The sequence below is a fragment of the Melopsittacus undulatus genome, chromosome 11 (assembly GCF_012275295.1).
Source record: "Melopsittacus undulatus isolate bMelUnd1 chromosome 11, bMelUnd1.mat.Z, whole genome shotgun sequence".
Lineage (NCBI taxonomy): Eukaryota > Metazoa > Chordata > Aves > Psittaciformes > Psittaculidae > Melopsittacus > Melopsittacus undulatus.
In genome coordinates this window covers 7,952,449-7,969,854 of record NC_047537.1, presented here as the reverse complement: position 1 = coordinate 7,969,854, position 17,406 = coordinate 7,952,449, and the positions used below count along the sequence as shown (strand labels likewise).

At 49.5% G+C, this 17,406-nt stretch overlaps 1 protein-coding gene across 2 annotated transcripts in view; it reads right to left on the bottom strand.

The window, feature by feature from the left end:
* ASTN2 (astrotactin 2) overlaps positions 1-17,406 on the bottom strand; it is a 328,524-nt gene that overhangs the window by 65,223 nt on the left and 245,895 nt on the right. The gene's annotated exons all lie outside the window — the stretch shown is intronic.

The following is a 17,406-nucleotide window of genomic DNA, read 5'->3' as shown; positions in this document are numbered from 1 at the left end:
CTTTGCAACAGGGCTGACACCTCTACAGGTCGTGTCCTAGACATGTTCTCAGCTGCCACTGAATGCAGGGGGAGGTGGAGCTCAGCAGCAGTGGACAGAAAAAGCAGTGTTGTTATTTTTGGGATTAGGATGCAATCTGCTCCAATTGCCTTCCCCTGCCCCTGTTGCAGCTCCAGACCTCCTCAAACCCCACGGGTTTGTCAAAGGGCATCAAAAGGTGCTGAACCTCATCAAGGAGAGGGGGCAGAAAACAACGTAGGGGTCCTGGCTCCTATTGCTCACCCCATCTCCAGCCTGCACCATTGCAGACATTCATCTCAGCTTTCCCCAAGCTCGGCTCTCCCCTTTCTTCTCCATCCCAGCTAATCCCCAAGCCCGGCAAGGCCATCCCAACTCAGACATCACCTTCATTTTACCCCAGTGAGGCTCATGGGGTGATGCCCACCCGCCAGCACCAAAAGCAGCTTTGTTCTGCATGGGCTAATCCTGAGAGGGGGGTGATAAGGATCTCCTCATCCCCATGGAAATTGAGCCATGTTCCTCACATACCTCCACTAATTCAATTTTACACTGTGTGAATAGACCTGCCAAACCTTTGTTATTCTTTCTTCTTGAGAAGCTTGCAGCAGAGGGGTAGGGCAGGCACAGAGGGGTGGCTCCCTCCAGCCTCTCCCAGGCTTGATCTCTGCAATAAATGGTCATGCTTGGTCCTCCTCAGGCATGTTTCATTACTCTCCTTTCAAAACATGGTGCTGAGGACGGAGGAAAAGAGAAGTCCAAGGCCAGTATGTAATTGTTTAGAAATTCCTGGGGAAGGAGGCAGTGGATTTGGGATTTAGGTGAGTGTAAGGGAGAGAAGCACCTGGAGAGCATCCTCTGCGGTTCTCCTAAAATGGTTCATCCTAGTCTGGACCACAGCTTGTCCCACTCTCAGTCTTCACTTCTGAGATACCCTGTGCACAGGTCTGAGCCCTCTCCCATGCCAGGTCCCCCCAGCACACCTTGATCCTGCTCTGCACATCCACAGCCCTGGTCAGCGCTTATCTGGAGTCACACATCAGCATCATCACATCTGGTCACCCCAGCCCCTCCAATCCAAGCCAGGGCAGTGGGCACACTCAGGGCTCTGGCACACACCACTGCTCGAGTGCTGGCTGTGTGGCAGGGACCTGGATCAATGGACAGCACTCAGGAGCAATAAGAATGCTGCAAAAGTCCTTGTAATTCTCAAACTTGTGGTTTGCAACAGTATCTGCAGCTAGATTGCTCTGTAAACCCCTGATAGACCATGCAACATCTTACACAACACAGGAATGGCTTGAAATGCATGGGTACAAGAAAACCAAAGAGATACCTCTAAATTAGAGTTGTCTTTTAAAATCTATAGATGAGAAGACCCATTCAGAGGATATACAAAGGGAAACTGCAAGCTCAGTCACTCGGTCTGCAAGAGGGTTTCCTGGATGGGCAAATAAATGAACAAGCAATTGGGCTTTCACAGTAGACTCGGTCTGCTTGAGCCCTACATCTGGTCCAGCACCCAGGGTTGTCAATGGCAAGCACATGGAAGGTGGCCTGTTGAGCCATCAGAAGTGTAAATCCAAGCCTCTCACTGCAGCTTTCCTCCTCACAAGCCCCTCAGCCTTGGTCTCCTGCATGTGGTGCAGGATGCACAAGGTGCATTGTCTAGAACACAGATCAGGTACCCAATTCCTAAAGGGAATCCGATTTTGAGCCCTTTAAGAAATGTATCCCAAATGGAAAATGGATTAATGAGTTCTGTCAGTGACTTGAATGCAACTGTTCAACTGGGTTTGGAAAAGTGAACCAAGCAAGACAAATCACAAGACACTGATGAAAACACTAATGAGAGTGTGCAAATGTCCTCAAATTCCCAGTCATCAGAGATGGGAGGCAGGAGGGGGATGAAACTTGGAAGCTAGGAAGGAAATACAGTTATTAGACATAAACACACCGAAAAGATGGAATTCAGCATTGTTTGCGAGATTTAAAAAGAATAATAACACAAAAAAAAAAGCTGATAATATCCAACATGCACAAAAGAGCTGAGCTTGACAGGGTTTTTAACTGTTTCATATATTATTGAAGCTTTGATGTATTTCATACCTTCAAGTGGCATGACCTACCCTAAGTAGTTGTAATATCTACAGCCTACCCTGGCTCCTTGAAATGCAAATTAACAACGTGCTCAATCTGATTTAACTTCCCCGTTCAATAACTCAGGCTTTTTGTCCTCCTCTCTGCCCTTTTTGGCTAATTCTGTTGCGAGATTACCCACTAGTTTCCTTTGAAACCTGAAATTACTCTTATGCATTCTCTACATTAGTTCCACACTGAAGCTATTTGTTTGGGATTAGTTATACTTACCTAACTCGAGGGGTGCTGAGAGGATTACTGGCAGTTTGCAAAGGGCTCTGCCACTGGAAAGCACTATCTAAATGCTAAGTATTATGAAGTCAGATGAGCTATTTACTGACCCCGATTGGTAATATCCCCTCCTCCAAACTGGACGTAGAAACTGAAAGAGCAGAATCCTTTTTTTGGAGAGACAAATAGTGACAGAAGGCCAAGGCAAGGTCCACAAATAAAAGAAATCCTAGAACATCACTTCAGGTCAAAAAAGGGCTTTATTCCTGGTATGAATAAGCACCAAGCAAGCGGCAGGACCCAGAGCACAGGCAGGGAGGGTGCAGGAGGCAAACCCACACCTTGAGGGATCTCCCTTGCAGCCTTCTGCAGTGCTTCCCCATCATCCATTACACAAACCAAACACCCAAATGGCTTGTCTCACACCAACCTGCAGCTTGGCTCTTAAAGAGAGAGATAGACCGAGTTCCTCTTCTTTACAGGGATGAGTTTTACTGATGCAATGTGACCTTTTGCTGGGCAATAGCATTCGATCGTTTCATCTTGCAATAGCACCTCAAGGTCACCAGAGAGAGCAGGGTCTTGATGGGAGAGCTTTTATACACATACACATGAGCAGGTAACTCCTGCTTCAGGGAGCTGGATTCAGTGATCCTCATGGGTCCCTTTCAACTCAAGATACTCTATGAAATATTGGCACTATCATAGTTCCATAAGGGTTCTGTACAGCCACAGATGATAGAAACAACCCCTATGTCTTCAATAAATACACCATGACCATATCTATCAAGGTGGGAGGGTCAATGGAAGCATGACTCCATCCCTAGAGCAGACACTGCATCCTGCACCTAGAGCTGAATCCCTCCCATACACAGCTAGGAGAATCCAGATGGAGATGGAGGAATAAGGGAGAGGGGCATAGGGATGAGGAGAGAACTGGCTGTTCATACACATAGCAGCTTTTGGAGAAAGCTTTGAGCAGAGCTTTGAGTGAACATGATGAGGGGCTGTGGACAGCACAAGGATCCTTGTTATACAGGCAATAAAACTCAAAGTGCTGGGAAGAAGCTCGAAGACATTGATGAGGTCAACAGTAAAGGGAAAAAGAGCAACACTTTAGAGTCAAATACAGGCTCTGGGGTGGGATTCTTCCACCAGCAAACAGCCAGCACAAAGCCCCAAGCCCTGTTCCCAATGGCTCAGCTTCTAGCATGGGCAGAGAGGAAACAGGCACCCAAATTCTGCAGTGAGAGCCCCCATGGGGAGACATACACCAGGCTAATCCCACTCCATAGGGCTGAAAAGGAAGATAGAGACAAACCACTTGGTTTCTTCCTTCATCTTCCTACAGTGATTTTTCCCATTGTGCTGACACTTGGTCATCAAGTAGGATTAAAGGCAAGGTTTCTGAGACCTGGCTTAAGTCCAGCTGCTCTCTGCAGAACACTTTGGCCAGCTGGTAAAAGCAGCACCCAGCTTTGCAACCCAGCTTCCCGCAGGGCTTGTGCTCCCAAAGCAGAGAGATGGCAAAGACGAGCTGGGGGAGAAACTGAAATCAAATATTTCAAATAAAGCAATGCTCCAGTGTACCTTGCACTGTCACCCAGGGAAGGCTTGGAGGCTCCCAGATGGAGCTCTTCAGGCCTACCAGTGCAGCAATCCCAGAGAAGATGTGTGGCTGCTGCTGCACACATGCGATTGGGAAGGGGATGCTCATTACAAGAGTGATGAAGATGCAAATAGGGGAAAGAATCTCTGAAGTGGAATTTTGTGCAGAAAGAAAACAGGACAATGAGCTTGGTGGGAGGTGATGGTGACCTGCAGAAGGATGGACCACCGGATCCTCTGGCTGCCCAGCCAGGGAGGTATAGAAGAATCATAGAATAGTTCGGGTTGGAAAGGACATTAAGATCATCCAGTTCCAACCCCCCTGCTATGGGCAGGGACACCTCACACTAAACCATGGCACCCAAGGCTCTGTCCAGCCTGGCCTTGAACACCACAAGGGATGGAGCATCCACAGCTTCCTTGGGCAACCCATTCCAGTACCTCACCACCCTAACAATAAAGAATTTCTTCCTTGTATCCAATCTGAACTTCCCCTGTTTAAGTTTTAACCCATTACCCCTTGTCGTATCACTACAGTCCCTAATGAAGAGACCCTCCCCAGCATCCTTATAGGCCCCAAATATAATATATGATACAATAGTGTGTGAGGAGATGAGCAAAATGGGCAGAGGTCTACACCTCTCAAGCAAGCCACTGGACCATGAGGAGGGTTGAGCGATGGTGTTTAAGACTACCTAGTGACTAAGGGAGGACTGTGTGTCCAAACCTGGCCATTTTTTCCCATTTCTTTCTTCTAGTGTATCAGTTGGCCTAATAAGAGTTATTACCTGCCCTAACAAACCACATCTCACTAAGCGTTTCTCCAAAGTGGAATTCAGCAGGGAAAAGAGAGCACAAGCACTGAGAGTGCACCTCCAGCGATGCAGCCTCCACCCCATGGCTGGACACTGCCAAGAGGAAAGGAAACCCTCATCCACAACCGGCGGAAAAAGAGGAGACAGCATCCTCCAGCCCCCATGCTTCACCCATGGAGACCAACCCATCTGTATTGTTCTTTTCCCCAGCCAAAACCATGCAGCAAATCTGACCTTGCCCTTTGTCATAGTTTGGGGGTGAGGAACATGCCATTCCTGATGTAGCTGATGTTTGTGAACAAAACAAATGAAGAAAGAAATAAATAAGCAAAGGCCAGGCCGCAGACTGTGCTTGGTGTCTCTGTGGTTGACATTTACAGCCCACGGCGGCTGTGGTGAGGATGACAGACCAGGGTGGCCACTGCTGTTGCCGGGGCAGGGCATCAATTCAGCCTTTAATTCCCTCTGGCAGAGCTGAACTCCTGTTTGCCAGGTCTGCCTGACCTCGTACCCAACATGAGGCAGGTCCCTCCTTCTGCTCAGACCACAGGCAAGGAGCTGACCCAACACGCAGCACAATGGGGCTATCACCCCAGCAGGGACCATCAGCGCTGGCACAGTGACAACAGGACAAGGGGTGATGGGTTTAAATTGAAATGGAAAGGTTGGGTTAGATATAAGGAAGAAGTTCTTTATTGTGAAGGTGGTGAAGTGCTGGCACAGGGTGCCCAGAGGAGCTGTGGCTGCCCCATCCCTGGCAGTGTTTAGGTTGGACAGGGCTTGGAGCAAGCTGCTCCAGTGAAAGGTGTCCCTGCCCATGGCAGGGGTTGGAACTGGATGAGCTTTAAGGTCCCTTCAACCCAAACCAGGCTGGGATTCTGCAACACTGGGTGGAGGACTCTTGGGAAGAGCTTTCTTAATTATTCATGGATCAAGACAAGCTTCCTAATTGGGAAAACAAAAACCCTTGGTGGAGATCAGCTGCTCAAGGCGTGTTTTGCTGATTGCTCCTCCAAGCAGAAGGAAGGGGTATGCCCCTCGCTTGCTCGGCAAGGTTTAAGAGCATGCAGAAGAGCATTTGCAAGATAATTTGGTGGTCACAGGGGACTGGGTTTTATTCCTGAATTGAAAACTGGCTATTAAACATCATTTAAAAGAACAAAATAAAAATAAACCAGCAATTTCTCATTTTATTCCCTCCCTACCATCATCATTAACTGCATAATATCCCTTCACCAAAGACTTTCAACCAAGCAATCAAATTTTAGTACCTAAACCTTCTCAGTGCTCTGCTCTTCTCATTTCAGAGTGGGAAACCAAGGCACAAAGAACTGAAACGACCTGCTCAAAGTCACACTGCACATTACGAGTGGAGCCAGGAATAGATTCCTCGAGGCCCGAACCCCGGGAGGCAGCGCGCCCTCAGGTATGCTGCTCTTACAGGCCAATTAGCTTTTATGGAAACGTTTAAGGAAACATTTCCTTTCACAGACTCTGCCTGCTAATTTACTCCCAAGCTTTGTCATCCGTGAGTAAAAGTGTCTTCGATTTAGGCTGCTGCAAAGCGACTCAGCCCCATCCCTTGCTTGAGACAAATGCGCTTGAGCAAATAAAGATCTAACAAAGAGCACCCAGGGACACACTGGGTAAAAAAAGGCTGGAAGAGGTTTTCCCCGTGGGTCCCTGCCTACTGATTAAGACTGATTGCAGAGACTCCATCAAAGCAGAGGGCTCTGTATGGAGACACAGCCATGGGGACTGCCGAGGCTCTGGGTGCAGAGGCACGCTTTGCTTTCCAGCACGCTGCTCTGGATAGGTCTGCTTGGCTTGCTGGGGCAGAGCTGAATCAGAGAATCATAGAAAGGACCTTAAAACCATCTAGTTCCAAACCCCCCCCCCCGCTGAATGTTCACCCAAATCCTCAGTGTCCTAGGTTCTACCACCATAGGAGCTGGGAGGGAAGGAGCAGGAGAGAGAAGGGCAGAAAGGATGGGAGCAGGAAAGCAGACCCTTGTTTTTGCTTTCCATCTCTCTCCGCTGAGAAACGGTTAATGGGTTGCAAGGTTTCCACCCTTCCAGGACGGAGCCTTTTCCTCCCCTTTCGAGTGCCCCCTGCCTTCCTCCTCCAGCGACTGGGAAGCTGTGACTGCTCTACACCGCTGACACCTCGGCTGCTCTGGAAACCCATGAACTGCTTGAGAAAGGTCAGCTGGCAGCCGCTGCATCCCTTCTGCTGCCTTCCCAGCCTTGGGCAGTGCAGGAGCCCCCTCTGTAGGCAAAGACCCACATTTACCGGCGTCCCCGGCTTCTTGACATGGATTTCTTTTCCCCCAGCAAAAAGCCTTTTCATCCACCCCAAGTTGGGATGTAGGGCTCTGCCCCACTGCATGCGACATGAACCAAATAGCACAACCACTCTCAGTGCTCCTTTACCTCCCCACCCCAGCGCTGCACATCAACCAAGTGAGGCTCTCCAGCTCCCAAAACACAGACTTAAACCCAGCTCTGGTTTAAAATGACCCCATTTGGTCCATTAAGATACACTGCAAAATCCCACCCCTCTCCTAGACATTTGCTGAGGCCAGCAGTGAATTTAAGGGCAGATGAACACCAGACTGGGAAGTAGCCGAGGCAAAATTCCTGCTTGGATGCAAACAAGCTCTATCCTTCCAAAAGAGGAGTCTTTCTGGGGGTGGGAGGTTAGCAGCTGAGTCAAGGGCTGCTGGCAGTTGTTATCAGGCACTACTCCTACGGAACAGTTTGACCACAGCTTGTAAGGAAATGTGTGAAGCTGCCCGTGTTTACTGCTCGCTGTCCTCACCAGTTACAGTGCCTTCTCCTTAGGGATGCTGAGCCTGGGCTCACAACATTCTTCTTCACCCTTCCCCACCCCTCCTGCTCAGCCACATAGCAGCATCCCTGCCAGCAGCCTCACAAGGAGCTGATAACCTAGAGCAAGAACCCATTCTGGATGGTATCTAGTTGGGAGTAACATTTACTCTTCCCCACTCCTCGCCCCCTTTGTACAAAGCCCAAAGCCATCACTCACACCAACATTGTGCCCCATGAGCAACTAGGGGGTGGTAACAGTAAAATTAGAAAGGGAGATGATGAAAATCTAAACAGCACCCTGAAATAACTTGGTTTCTTTGGTGTCCTGAGAGCACTTCTGTCCTATACATTAACATCACTCCGTTTCATTTGGAGAACTTTCAGCATGCAACAAAAATATCTGGGGCTCAGTAATGAGGCAAGAAAGAGATGGTGCTTACGTAGCTGAGCAAGGAGCATCACTTCCCTGTCCTTGCGGCGGAAGAGAAATAACTGGGGAATAAATTAATCCTAATAAATGTAGGGTTCTGATCAGGCGTACATAACCAGCAGTGCGCCTGCAGGATGAGCAATTGATGAAGTCACTGCTTCAAAGGTGCCTTGATGCAATTAGTCGCTTGTAAAACATGCAGCAGAGGAGAAAACCCCGCTCCTTTTGTTCAGGAGCATGGAACTGCTCCGTGTGTCAGAGTGATTTATGGGTTACAGCGCAGGAAAATTAGAGCTGGTGGCAATTAGGGTTGTTCCCTCCGAGATGAAAGAATGGGGGGAGAGGAGTGGAAGGATGCAGAAGGGCCAGATGAAGGCAAAACACCAACACCCCATTTCTGTGCTGGTGGTTTGCAACAGGGATTATTTCCCCTTTACACACATCATTGCAGGGGGAAAGAGGGTTTCACCTGTAAAGCTGGTGCCAGTGAAAATGAATCAAGTCATGAATCACCAGCATGAGTATCTGTAATTAGAGCTACTGGGAGTCACAGGAGCAAGAGTCAAAGGCTCTAACAGGATTATGGACAGATCTGGATTGTTTTATGATGAATATTAGCAGATAAAGGGAATCTACCCTATGCTCAGGGAGCAGGGAGGAAGGCACATCCCATCCCCAACCCTGCTGTATGGCTTTAGTGTCCACTGCACCATCCCCCCGAGGCTGTTGAGGTTCACCCCAGCACCCAGGGTGCAGGATGAGCCCATGGCCAAGACCCAAAGGGAGCTGGCTGACCTGGCCGTGGGGAAGCAGGGTCGGTCCCAGTGCAGCTCAGCATGTTCCCAATGAACCCGCCAGCTGTTTGCAGCTGGAGGATGCAGGCAGATGCTAAGCAGCCGGCCCTCGTGGTGCACAGCTGGGACGAGCGAGAAGCGCCTGCCCAGATACCCACCTCCCATGCTATCCCAGCCTTGTCCGGACAAACCCAGTGGCTTTCCTATGCTTCCCCATCACATTCCAGCTCAAACTCTCCTTCCTCCAGCCCTGTTCGGAACAAGCCCCAACATGTCTCTCCACAGCCAGGAAGAGCAGAGACGCTGGAAGCTGAAGCCAGGCAGAGCAGGAGCCAAATGTCCTCTCAGCATCCCTGGGAGGGGAATGTGCAGCCTCTCTTTAGGTATAAGGGCCCCAGTGCCCGATCTTAAACAGTTATTGCTGGCTTTTTGAGCTTGGGACTTCCTTGAGAAATGGGAGCTTTCAAAAAAGCATATTTTAAATACGGAGACCATAACCTCATGCCTGTATGTCCAGAAAACGGGATGCTGAGATGGGGCTGCACTGCTGGACACCAGTGCATCATCCTGGGGGTGGCCGGCAGAGGAAGCAGAAGCATCCATCAGTTGCAGGGCTGTGGGAGGACCCTCAGTGAAGTCAGGACACTAAGGGGGAATAGTCTTCATAATCATTGCATGTTGTCCCCACAGGGTCTGGCACACCCCAGGGCACCCAAATGCAGTGGCCATCTCCCCATTCATGAGAGCTGTGCACCAGGGCAGGGCAGATCCAATGGCCTCCTCATTGCCTGGGGGTAATAATGTCTCCTGCTCACCTTCATCCCTATCAGGACGGGCACATTGACATGGGTTTGACATTCTCCATCTACCAAGACACCACCAAGGCTCTCCAGAGGAACTGGAAATTGAGGTCTGAAATTGATCTGCAGCCAAGTGTGAACTTTTGAGACTCAGGAGCAGCAAGCACAGTTAAATAGTAACTGTTCACGAGTTTAGACCCCTTCCATTCAACTGGCTCTTCTGCATTTAGAGTTAATGCACAATTTTTGGCTGTTACTGCTGAGTGCCTCCATTTCCCAGGGCGCACAATGAAGTTAGTGAGATTTATTGATTTCCATGGATGACAGCACACGACAAAGGAAAGCCAAGTGTTACCTGTGATGGTGAACAAACCCTGATGCACTCCTGTCCTCAGTGTCCTCACAAGCACACACATGAGCATGCCACAAAGGGGGAGATGGAGAGTGGGGTCCCTCAGCCATACCTCAACACTCTGAGCATGTGTTCAGGGTAACAGAGAAGGAGCCTCATTCTGCACAGGGCCATGGATCTGCCTGGAGCTGAAAATCAGATGATCTCAGTAGGGTAATGCTCACATTGGTGAGGCCAGTCCCAAGCACAGCACAGCCAAGTGATTGTTATGTAGGAAGAGCCTTTGCCATGCTCCAAGCTCCAGTGAGGCATTTCCTACCCTGTGTTCCCCTGTTTCGTCAGGGTGAATCATCAGACCACCACAAAAACCTCACGACCTCGCTTCTGCAGTCGTGATCAGAAACTTCCCTTATTAAATTAGTGACCAGCCCCTATCTGTCATCTCGCTGTTAATAGAAAGAAACAAGGGCTGGAAGGAGGCTGCAGACCAGTGCCTGGAGCCAGGCTCAGATCAGCACAACTCATGTCCAGTAGCACTGCAGAGCTGCTCCCGGACACAGCACGCAGGAACATGAATTATTAACCCCACACCAAACAGGTCTGCAGCATAAACATGGGGGGGTCCCTTCTCCAGTACCCCTCAGGATGCTGTTTCAGTGCAGCATCCCTCATCAGTACAGCTCAAGCACTCATTTGGCCACGGGGACAAGCTCATCACACTTGCTCTGCCTGGACTGACATGTCATCCTTCCTCAAATGCATCTCTCACACAGGACAGATGAAAGCACACTTAAATGCTCACTGCTCTAAATGATCCCCTCTGGGATGTATCAGCCCCTTTCTCACAATTGGCATGACATGGGCTAGCAAGGAGGAATATCTTACTTGGTCCAAACAACACCAGTTCAGAACATGAAGTTTTTTCTCTGCCAGGGTTGCTGGAGACAATGACACCCATTTGAAAACAGATGTTCTCTCCTTTGGGAACAAACCACAGCAGCCAGTCAGCACCACACACCTCTCCCTGCAGCCAAGGGGAGGTCATGATCCTGCTCTCTGAAAGAGCAGGATTACAGGGGTGGAAAGAGCTCAGTCACTCCCAGCAAAGACCAAGTCAACCTGATGTTGAGATAAGACCACTCCTTGACCCCACCACATAGGCCTGACCAGTGGGAACCCAGCATGGGAATGCTGCAGAATATCCACTCTATCCCCTAATAACCCAAACTAACCACAGCAGTATTTCCTATTATGTCTCCATAACCTAATCTGACCCCCTCTAGGGTCCCCTGGTTAATATCAAGAGAAACCTCACAAGTCCAATCACCCAATTACAGGGAGGAAAAGTTTATCCTATCTAAACAGCATGAAATGTAACCTAGATCCAGCTGCCCTGAGACTCCTGAGTGCCAGATCTCAATCCCTGGCAAGCTGAACAAACTGGGAAGGGGTCACAGGGGAGATGGGAAGGGTCTCTCCCTGCTCCCGTATCATATGAAACCTGCAGGAGAAGAAGCTATTTTAATTGGTAAATCCCCTGAGTTAAGGTTTAATCCCTCTCTATTTTCACTGAGCTTCCCTCACACCAAAGCCACCCCAGGAATAGATGACATTCCCCACCTTGATTTGCCCAACAAAGGGAGCCCCCATCATCTTGATGGACGAAGAGGAAAGGGATAATGGTCCTCAAGAGGCAGAGTGTGCACAGCCCAGCTTGGGAGATGCAGGGATGACCACGTGCCACCTAACATAAATGGTGTGTGTTAGAGCAGCCTTGATGCTGGCAGGGCAGCAGACAGGATCACAGCAACGTCCCCAGGGTACCTCCTGCACTGGGGTTGAGAGGTTTCAAACAGGACAGAATAGGCTGCCCCAAAGCAGCCTTTGTGCCTTGCTGGATCCCTTTCCCATCCTGATTTCCCTCCAGAGGAGCGTGGAGGGACGCTGTCTAACTTCTTGGATTCTATTTCAGCCACCTGACAAAGCTGAACGCATGGGAAACCTCAACAGCAGCCAGAGGACTGGAAAGCAGATTCCCCATCCCGCTCAGGATCCCAGCTCAAGCTTTGGCTACAACGAGAAGAATACGCAAAATCTCCAGGAAGATCCTACCCTGGTGTGGAATTCCAGCCTGGTGTCATTCAGAGCCCATCCGAAGGGAAGACCCTTGTGCTTCACTTGACAAGTGTGCCCAAAGTCCCTCTGAGAACAGGGTTGTGTTGCATCCAGAGGTGCCCCACAGCCTAAGTTTTCCAACCAGCTCAGGGCTGCATTGCCAAGCACCAGCTTTGCAGACACAGACCTAGCTCCCCTCCAAATTTCAGCCACAATGTATTGATTAGAAAAGCCTGCTTAGTCAATAAAGGCTCCTATGAAAACCTTCCACTGAGCTGCACTCACATGCCACGATTTGTCTGTCTGTGTTACCAGCCTTTGCTTTTGATGCTTCCTGACAAGACGGATTTGTGGCCTTGACTTTTCCAGATCAGGAGGAACATAATCCTAGAGGATAAAATTACAGACCAGTATAAAAAAGCTCCATGTCTGGCCTCATTAACTGCTGTGTAAGAAGTTCAGAGCCTTCTTAGCTGGAAGGGAGCATCTACAGCTGTCCTTTGCCTTGAGGGAGAGGTAGCCCTACACAGGCAGCACAAAGCCCTTGGCTCTGAAAGTGCATGACATACTCATGGCACCGTCCAGGCTGCTCCATCCTCTGCAGACAGCAGGGAATGGGCAGACAGTCCAAGCTTTCCACCTACGAAATGATTTGGGAAAAAGCAAAGATAATGCCCAGTTCTGTCCAAAAGGTGTCTGGGCAGATAAAAATAAACCAACCCTGGAACAACCATATGGAAATGTGAATTAATGAAATATTTCAGCAAGTGACTCAACCCTAATTGAGAGCTGAGAACCCTCCACCTCCCTTCTGCTTTCCAGGATACAAAAATGACACTGGTAGGTGGAAATAACTACAGCTGTCCCAGTGGGAGAGAAATCAGTGCTTCACAGCAAGTGTGATGGCCAAAATTAAGCACTTGCTTGGTGCTATTACACAACCCATCCCAGGAAGCAGCTTCCAAAAACTTGACCTTCTCTTCAAAGGCTCCTTTTTTTGAATCATCTTTGCTCTTGCCAGCAAGTGAAATGGATTCAGTGCTCCAGAAGGGTATTCTGGGTGTTGAAAACATCTTTACCCATGTGCTAGTCACAGGAGAGGCAGCAGCAGTGACAGCTTCCACACAGCAGCCCTGTCTGACCAGGCTCCCTGCACAGAGGCATTCACAGATGAAGCTCTGCTGCATTTCCAACCCCAGACAGTCCTCACCAAGTAGTGGTTGTGAGCAGCCAGATACCTTGCCCACTGAGAAACCAGCTGAGATCCAGCAGGTAGATGCCAAGGAACAAGCAGGTAGAGACAACCAAGCAGCGGCATCAGCTCCTGACCACCATCAGGTCCTCCTCTACTTTGGTCATATCCAAGGACCTCCTTTGAACACAAGTTAAACACACAGGTGACCCCTGAAAGAGCTGTTTGTTGCTTCCAGGCTGAGTGCTAACCTTCCTGACCACCAGCATCACTATGCTGAGAGCTGCAGTGTGGTGTCATAGATGGTGAGAGCAGAACTGGTCTGAAACCAATGGAGATCATAGTGTCCTTCCTCTGCAATCTCTGGGCCAACTCTCCAACCAAACATCATCTATGAAAATGGCCCCTGTATTAACACAGGTGCCACAGGTCTCTACAGAGAGAGCTTTGCCTCCCCAGGGCTTTACCGAGATAGTCAACACCATCATTCACACTCAAGTTCTAACACCACCACCACCTCTAACAACAACTGGTTTAAACACCCCTGCTTTAACATCCTCCACACTTCACTGGCACGAATTAAAACTCAGGATGTCCATGTATTTACCCAACTCTGGGCATCAAGTTCCTACATCTTTCCAAGGGCAGTGTCAGTTCCTGGTACTCTCTTTGGTACCAAAGTTGTTGGGAAGTTGGGACTCTGAAGATGATTTTAGGGCATGTAATAGGCACACAGTCTGGTTGCAAGAAGATTGCACTGACTCCTCACTGACAGGCACGCTGTTTGCTCTGCCCAGATAGTTTTTCTTCCTCTTCCAGCCTACCCCTGGTTTTCACGACAGTAGCAGCACAGCTTGTACAAGAGGGTGTTCTGGAAGCGATGGTTGCCATAGCTATACCCATACAGTCCCAGCCACCCAGACACATCAGAATGGTACTCTACAGACCAGAGTTAAGTTATAAATGAGATACTCTCTAGCTTCAACTCAAGAGTACAACTTACAAACCACTAAGCCTTTTGGTCTGACCTCTTTCTTTTAGAGACATGATGTGCATTCAAAGGCTCCTCCGCAGAACAGCATTGCTCTAGAGAAGCCTGTGCCATAAGCATGGTGCTGCACATAGGTTTTATGTGATCATACCCTTCATTCTGTACATCATTCTACTCAGCCTATTCTCCAGACACCCTCCTGCCACCTCTTCTCCATGCCACAGGTTTGTGTATAGAGGGCCCTAGGATACCTGAAGACTTTGACCAAGCTGCCAGAATCTGCATTCTTCTACTCTGAGGTCTACATGGTCTCCAACAAGCTCATTCAGCAGGTTGTGTTTCTGTTCTGCTCCTTTCCTCAGGAATTACAAGCTGTTCTGGATGAGAGCTACCTCTTTATTGAACATGATCAGCCCAAGAGATCTGGGAGCAGAAAGTATCCCTGAGAAATAATAAAGCTTGGGAGTCTTTTGTTACGCCTCACCTGAGGATTTCTCCCTTCATCTTTCAATTGTGGTCTCCCATCTCAGCTCCCAACCCTAAAACCAGGGCAAGGATCCTTCTGCCCTTCTACCCATCACAAGCTGGAGGATGCAGCGCTCCCCATGCAGGACCATCTCAGGCAATGAGGCTCAGGGAACCTTCTAAGTCAAGGCCACCACAATGAGTGATACCCCAGGTCCCCCACCCAGCATGGCCTGCTACAGCAACCAGAACTGAGATGTGAAAAGCACTTTGCACCACGGTCACATTATCCCCTCGTCCCTCCCCCTCATCCCCTTCGGAGCTTCTTAACTTCAGAAACCTCCCTCCAGAGGAGTGTTGGAGTGACAGAAAACATTTTCCAAGCCCTAATATCAGTTCCAGATGTTCACAGCCATTTCAGTTTGTACCTCACCCTGTAAAACACATTTCTCCCTCTCCCTCTCTCAAGTGCAGCGCCTGCTTCACCCATGACATAATGCGCTGGCGGGCCCAGCCATGCACACACACACACACTCGCACCCTCTTCGAGAGCCCCATGTTCAAACAAAGAGCATCACTCAACTACAAAGCGGGCGCACACATGCAGCTAGGAGCAATTGCCACAAGTTTTAATAAACAGTTTGGGATGTAATTGCTCTCCGTCTTCTCCGCTGGCTCCCGAGCAGAATGCCGCTCGCTCCCCGCGCGGTGGTGTTGAAAGCGTGGTTTGTTTCGCACACAAGTTCACCTCCGACTAGCCTCACAATGTCCAAGGGCTGTGTTTTTCTAAGCACCAGCAATAAGCCTCTTTAAGAAGCATGTATAGCCTAGGGCAGCCAACCCATGTGAGCTCCCGGCTTCTTCCACCCCATCCCATAGCATCCCTGCCCTGCGCACAGAGGATGCACCTTAGTTCAGCCTCAGGAGTCCCTCCTGACTGCTCCAAGAGGAAGCAGAGCAAATACTTCCTGGCTGAAGGAAATGGCTCCATCTTCCAGTTGCAAAGGCCAAGGAGTTTGGCAAGAGTGAGAGACCAGAGGTTTTTGGGGAGCAGGAGGAAGCCAGAAGGCGTGTGAGGCAGAGGCCAGGTACCATCCAGCTTGCCATGGGGCTGAAGAGCAGGTTGGCACAGCTCTAGCCCCAGACAATGCCAGAAATCCCAATAGGAAATGGCTACAATTACAACAAAACAAACAAACCCCTTTACAAGTACAAATGACCCACACATTTTAAGAGATGCAAGGGATGAATGGCAGCAGCCTCAAGAGCCCTCAAGCCTTGCACTGCCACACTCAGCAAATCCCCACCATACACATCCCAGTAACAGAACAACCTGTTCCTACCTGCCAGGAAACTGATGGGGAAGGAAGATCTGCCCCAAAGATATGCCCAAAGTCCATCCACATTTTATATCCCACACCCCCCTCCCAAAGCTTCTCCCTTCTGGGGTTGCCTTGTTCAGTGATGCTGCTCAGATGTGATGGAGATGAGGTACAACCGGACAGGTAGGTGATGGTGATGAGGGAACACCCACAGGAGGACTTTTGGCTGGGTGAAGCACAGTGCAAGTGAAGCCTGTAGCAGTCAGCATCTCTGCAAACCTACACAAGGTATTAGCAAGCATCAAGTCATCTGGCACTAGAGGCCTGTAGGGTAATAAAGGAATAGAAGCAGGAATGCTGTTTGGTTCTAAACAACATGGGGAAAAAAAAAAGGAGACATTTAGGACTGGCTTTTCTCTGTAATTGCTAATGGGGTCATTCTGTCCCAAGCAGTCCCCAGAGCAAGGTGAGGGGAGGGCAGCTCCCCACAAGGAATTCAATCTCCTGTCAAACACATGGCACTCATAAAAGGGAAATAATACTAATAATCATCTCTATTTCCTCCTCTGGCTGCCAGGCAGAAATCCAGCCACTTCAAAGGAGAAACCCCACGTTTCCCTGGCCTGGCCTCACCTGAGTGATGTGTGAGCAATCTGGCATCCCCATCCAAAACAAGGCCCCTCCTTTGGTGGCTTGTTTTCCATCTCTGCTACTGGAGGGTGCCCCTCCAAGATAAAGAACAAGCCTTCTTCCATGCCAGGAAACTAGAACCATAACCCAGGCGCCATGGCTGGATGGGGCAGTGCTGGAAGTGGATAGGAGAGGTTGCAGAAGCAGAATAGACTGGCCCGAGATGAGCAGAGAGGATCAAGTGAGCAGGAGCACTTTGTGGCAGCTCATTGCAGCACAGGGCTTGGCTCAGAGATGAGTAAGGAGAAGACACAAGCCACCTCCACAGGCTGAGAAAGCTTCTGACCAAGACCTGAGGACTGTGCACAACTCCTGAGCTAGATCTGAATGATATTCCTTAAGTCACCTTCCCGAGAACACAGACAAATGCCTTGCCTGGATGTCCAGGAAGCCCTTGCCAGAACACAGGGAGGTTTCCCCTCTCCAGTGCCAGCCCTATCCCTACCTCCAGGCTGGTTTCTTGCCCTTGCAGGCAGCCTGAACACACACACACACACCTCATGAGCCATAAACCAAATGAGGTTTTAATGACACAGAGTGGGAGCTGTTGCTGAGCTCCAATGACAAAGCTGCTCCTTTGCTCCAATGACAGGTAGAAGCCTTCTTCATGTT